At 39.4% G+C, this 6,486-nt stretch overlaps 1 pseudogene; it reads left to right on the forward strand.

Moving 5' to 3' along the window:
- Window positions 1–4,948: 4,948 nt before the first annotated feature.
- Window positions 4,949–5,620, forward strand: LOC148430191 (zinc finger MYM-type protein 6-like; annotated as a pseudogene).
- Window positions 5,621–6,486: the final 866 nt, after the last annotated feature.

The following is a 6,486-nucleotide window of genomic DNA, read 5'->3' on the forward strand; positions in this document are numbered from 1 at the left end:
AACTAACAACAACTACTAACTATAAAGTGCAACCACTCCACAAACGAACACATAAACAGAATAAACACTCATCGCTTACCAAACATAGGCAGTAGCGTGCGTTATCAACATAAATGATAATAAACTATAAATATGAGTTTACGTTGTCATTCACTATGTCACCGTAACCAGCCGAATGACGCACAGAGAACGTAAAAAAAGAAACGGAAATGCGGCGCGACCCGACAAATTAAAAGCATGCATTTCAAAATAAGATAAAAAACGTCACGAACTCTGACGCTTAAAGAATTCTTAACGTAGTTATTAACTGATATTACTTAGTTATTTGATGAATACAGTACTGTATATTGTAATTTTTTGCTTTTTTAAATTTTCTTCAATTTTTGCACATTTTTGAAATTATTATTTTATTTTGAAATATTTTTATTTTTCCTGGAAAAACCCACGAAGTACTGAGAACGCGATATTTGAGACCGCGAAGTAGGAAGGATCACAGTATATATATATATATATATATATATATATATATATATATATATATATACATATACACACAGTGGGCTCCCGTGTTACGAACTTAATCCGTTCAGCGGCTACGCTTGTAACTCGAACTGCTCGTATGACGGGCAATCCAAACCTATGTTAATTAGTGAATGCGTGCAACGCGTGCAAAAACCTTAGGTAAAAACATTACGACTTTATACACATATTAAAAATGAGTAACATAATCTACTGTACAGTTTAATTAAATAACATATACAAAGGAAAAATGACATTTACCTTTGGGGCGACGTGACTTGAGTTGGGTGGAGGCGGAGGGGAGCAGAGATGAACCGCAGAATTTATCCATTTATTTTCTTAAACGAGAACATATCACCAGCGATTTCCTTCTCTTTAATCCATAATAGAAGAAGCCTCTCCATTTTGTTGTCTTAAATCCATAATGCGAGGTCCGTCCCCCGGCAAGGAAAGTCTTGCCCTTAAAAGATTGCCGAGCGGTTCCCTCCATACTCACGAGCAAGGTTAACTATGCATGCGCGTCCTTCATATTTTTTTATTATCTCCTGCTTGGTTTCTATTGTCATTATCCTTTTACTTCTTCCTTTACCGCCACTTGAAATTTTAGAAGCCATGTCTAACAGATAAAGTTTGCAAAGTCTTCACAACACACCGACCAGCTGTGCCATCAAGCTAGATGAAGGCTTTCGGCCAATAGCATATCGGCATTTCTGTGATTGACGTGACGCCAGCCAATAGCATATCTGCATCTCCATGGCTGAGACCGGGACTGTGAACTTAGTCGACCAATAGCATACCGGCATCTCCGTGACTGACACCGTGACTGAGACAGTGACTGTGACATTGTAAGTCTTCACAACATTCCTTCCTTCCGTTTTTGACTCATTTTCTCTCCTTCCTTCCGTCCCGACCAGCTGTGCCATCAAGCTAGATAAAGGTGTTCGGCCAATACCATATCTGCATCTCCGTGACTGACTCCGTGACTGACTCCGTGACTGACACCGTTACTGAGACAGTGACTGTGACATTGTAAGAGAAATAGCGTTCAAAGTTGCCGTGACAAGCGTCAACAACTGATATTGTTGACATAGCAGAGCGAAAATATATGTACAAAAACAGTGGCCGGCATGTCGGATTGTTCGTAATACGAAAGGTTTGTGCGTAAGTGGAGGACAAAAAACTCTGTGGTCCACGCTCGTAAGTATATACATCTATGCTACCTTCACGCACAATGACTTCCTGTCTGCGCCTCCAAAATAAGGTAAACAATGGACGCTGACTGCACAAAGCAATGTGTGTGAATGTAGGCTCAACAACGCCACACTTAGCTTGACACAGTGCACACGAACTACAACACTTCAAAAACATTCCTCAACAAATATTACTGTGCTGGACAATATAAATAAACTTGAATTGACATGACTCTACTCCGCTCATTTAGTGTATTAAATCATTACTACACTCATTTGAACTGAGCTGAAACTATGCTTGTATACATAATGAGACATTTGAAAATCAACTTTTTGTGACGTAGCACCAACTCGTGCCATATAAAGTATGTAGGTAGGTAGGTAGGTAGGTAGGTATGTAGGTAGGTAGATAGTAAGGTGCATAGGTAGGTATACATAACATACATAACAGATACATAGATTTTGTTGTTTTCTTGAGTATTTTTAGAAGAAGTGCCACGTTTTTTCTGTAGTTCCAGAGAAATAATTGAATGATTTCAGTTCACAATGCTCCTAATTAGATGTAATCTTAAACACAATGGCACATCATTTCCCTTCCAGTAAATGAGATCAGCTCTCTTAGATCGTTTCAAAACCAATAAGATGGTGTTTGAGATAAGCCCCGCTGCCAACACTGTGAGAGTGACAAGTGGCAATGTGCAAAGAGAAGGTCATTTCATACCCATTCAGTTTTATAAGGGACATGATGTTGTGGTAATACATCATTTGTAGGTACCTACCTGATAAAAATAGATTTTTGATCTCATTATCTCCAAATGCGTTAAGAACAAAAGTAAGTGTGAGAAACCCAAAAGTGAGTATGCAATGCACGCAAATGTTCATTAATGAGTGGGAGAAGAGAAGTGGTGGGAAGCGGTGGGGCTAGGGGTGGGGGCACACTCTTGCGTCCTCCCACCACCAGGTGCTTAAACTAAGAGCCTTTTGTTATATAAATGTGAGGTAAACTTAAGTAGGAAATGAAATATCTAAAGAGAAGGCAGCATGTGTTTGAAAATTATACTTTATACTGTATGTAGGGGTGGGTGAAAGCTCTAGACAGAGGGTTGCCCATTAAAATGTGGTTATCGGCACTGAGTGCCTGCTCTTTGCACTGGAGAGCCAATTCACATCCCGCCTCTTCTTCACAACAATGAACACAACAGCCTCTAAACTCTATTTCTGTATGCGGTTGAAGTGGTTATCTGCAAGCTCTGTGTTATTATTATACCTTTTACTTTGTTTGGTGCTAAGGTCTTATTACAGAAGTTTTGCTCTGCACATCTCGGATATCAGTCAGCATGTCTGATGAATAACTTTGTTTTCCTTCAGATTTTTAAGTTTAGAATTTTGTGAGTGACAGTGGATTGTCTCTCCAGTTCTGTGGCCCTTACTGCTCGCACTAATATGTGCGTGTGGGTGCGTTCTGCATGCGTTTTGAAAGTTAGAAATGTACTTTTTGTGAGTGAAAGTGGAGCAGCTTTACAAGGTTTAAATTCAAAGTCCAAGATTAGGATTAAGAAATGTTTTTAACATTAAATTCCAGAGGTGGGCACATCATCAGCACTGACGGACTGTGTCAGTTTGTCATTTGCTGATGGACTGATAAACACGGGGTATGCCACCAGGGGTATGCCGCCAGGGGTATGCCACCAGGAGTATGCCGCCAGGGGTGTGCCCCCCGCCCCCCCAAAAAAAGAATTAAAAATGTCAGAATTGCAATTTTTGCAATTTTCATCCACCGTTGTGATCGGCAGGTTAGATGTCAGATGTCTGTCAGATGTCCGTCAGCACGTCACCCCCTTTTTTGCTTAAATTGAATTAAACTGACTTGCATGATTATCTGCCATGTTGCTGCATCTTTGTAGTACAACCTACAATCAGCCTGCAGCCAATTTGACAAGGCTTCGGGCAGTAGGCAGGGGTGACCCTGAATTGGTTGCCAGCCAATCGCAGGACACACAGAGATGAACGACCAATCATGCGCCCAATCACACCTGCGGACAATTTAGTATGTCCATTTCACCTGCCATGCATGTTTTTGGGGAGTAGGAGGAAGCCGGAGTGCCCGGAGAGAACCCACGCAGGCTCCGGGAGAACATGCAAACTCCACACGGGAAGGCCAGAGCCAGGTGGATTTGAACCGGGACCTTTGAACTGTGAGACGGATGTGCTATTCACTGCGATGGTGGAATATGTTCAGTTTAAGTTACTACTTGTCATTCACAGCTAACTTTACCGGAGATTCATTTGTAGTTGCTCCCTTTTTTAGTCCTGGTTTTATAAACCAAAACTGATGCTGTACACAATCTCGCCACCAATAGTTAAATGTAATATTTAGAATTTAGTGTTAAGATCATTTTTTTTTTTTTGTTATTTTGCTCTTTAAATATTGTTTAGATAAAGAAATTGCTTGTTGATAAGAACATTTTGGAATTTGTTTCCACTCTTTCAAGCAACCAATGGGATCTGCACCCAAATTTCCATTCTTTATTTGATTGGCTCTTGGCCGGGAAATGCAAGCTAGACGTCTTTTTGATTCCCTAATTAAAGATGTTTTTGCTAAATTCAACTTCAGCAATGCTTTGTCTTACTGCAGTGAATGTGACAGACGAAATTTAGACAAATTTTGAAAAATAGTAATGAAACTGTCATTTCTATTTGGAGGGCAGGTAGTTATAAATGAGAAATTAACTCCATCATTTAGGTATCATGTATAGGAGTTGTTCTCAAATGGGGGTAGGAGTACCCCTGGGAGTATTTGAAATAAGTCAAGGAGTTACTCAGGATTTTAAAAAAAACGAACAAAAAAACATGCAAAAATCCTTTAAAAATAATTACTGAATTATATAAAAATATAAGTTCATAAGGGAACAGAATAATAAATTCACTGTGTGGTATAGAACTACACTGTATAGGTTACGATCACATTTCTTTGACCCTTTGAATCTTTAAAACAAATTTTATGTTCAGTTACTCAATTTAATTTTTTTTCAAACGCAGATTTCCTCCATACTAGAATGGTTTGACCCAACTTGTCACATGCCACCTCACGTTCCCTGTCAATCACTAAAACACACCAGTAGGGGATTCGTGGTTGAAGCTTAATAAAGTAATCCCTCGCTATATCGCGGTTCATCTTTCACGGGTTCGCTGCTTCACAGATTTTTTTACAGTGTGGATATTTTTAATTGGATATTTTAATGTTATTAAGTCAAGATTACTCTTCACGCCTGTTTTGCCGCATCTGCGAAGATACGGGGGCCGAACACACACAACTGCTACTGCACACAGAACTGTGCTGGCTCCCTCGTGGGAGCATACTGAACCGGTTGTTGGAATTAAGGTCCGAAATACACTCTTTTTGATTGATCTCCCCATGCTACCCTCTTCCAGGACACAGACTGGCTCATAAAGTTGTGCTATTTGGCAGATATATTCAGCACATTGGATAATCTGAGTATGTCAGTTTACAGGGTAGTAGGACCACCAGCATTTTAAACCTGTATGACAAGGTGGGTGGCTTCCTGAAAAAAACAGGATTTCAATTGCTTTCCTCAGTTGGATGAGTTTCTCTCAAGTGACGATGTGGACAGAGCACCGATCATTTTGGTCATAGTAGAACATTTGACCAAGTTAATTCATGAATTGCATTCCTCCTTTCCTGATAGGGAGGATAAATCTGCATAACTTGATCGGGTGAGAAACCCATTTCTCTTGTCTGAACAAACCGAAGCAAGCTTTCTGTCGGCTGTCATGAAAAACTCTTTGAAGTGTCATCTGATCGTGGCCTCCAGATGACGTTTGCCATGGACACACTTACACAGTTGTCAGGTGTGATTTTGTCAGGTGTGTGTGCAGCAAGAGCACCTTGAACTGGGACAGAAAGCTTTGGAGCAGCTACTACCCTTTGCCTCTATATACTTACTATATGTGAGACTGCCTTCTCTGCAATGACTGCGATAAAAACAAAACAGAGGAAGTGATTGCATTTAGAGAAGCGCTTGATCAAAGCATTAGTCACTTTGCCACCAAGGGTTGGCTGAAATTCTCAGTGAAGCACAAGCGCAATTGTTTCACTGAAGGCAATCAACAGTCCAGTGCAAGCAAGTTTGCAATCTTGTTTTCAATTAAGAAATGAATAGTTGAATATACAATGTTTTGTTTTAGTATCTGATGATATTTAATAATTAAGGTAATGATTTTAATTTTATGAACAGATCTTTACTATGATCTCAAAAGATGGCACTTTATGTTGAATACTCTCCTGTGGAAGAATATTTATTGAAAATTATTTCTTTTTGGGAACAAGTCTGACACTGGGTTTATTTTTGGTGGACAAATATTTATTAGTAATTAAGTTCTTGGTTTTTGATAACATCTCTTCTATGATCCAAAAGACAACACTTTTAGTTTTTTGGGAACAAATGACGTTTGAAAGGTTCTAAATTTCAATAAATCAGACACTGATGGCACTGACATCATGTCTTATATCTTTTTTGAAATTTGTTTCTTTCAAACCCCAAAATGCTTTGCGCTGGTTAATATAACTGTAGAACCACAGACATGGTGTTAACTTTAAGTCATAAAGTTCTCGAGGGCATATCGCGCATGTTTTGCGGTTTTCTCTCCGCAGCACACCTGATTCAAATGATTAGCTTATTTGCAAACTCTGCATGACCTTAAAAATGATCCTAATCATTTGAATCAAGAGTGTTAGAGAGAGAAAAGGGTAAACATG

The sequence above is a fragment of the Hippichthys cyanospilos genome, chromosome 1 (genome assembly GCF_059441005.1).
Source record: "Hippichthys cyanospilos isolate Australia breed blue-spotted pipefish chromosome 1, RoL_Hcya_1.0, whole genome shotgun sequence".
Taxonomy (NCBI): Eukaryota; Metazoa; Chordata; class Actinopteri; order Syngnathiformes; family Syngnathidae; genus Hippichthys; species Hippichthys cyanospilos.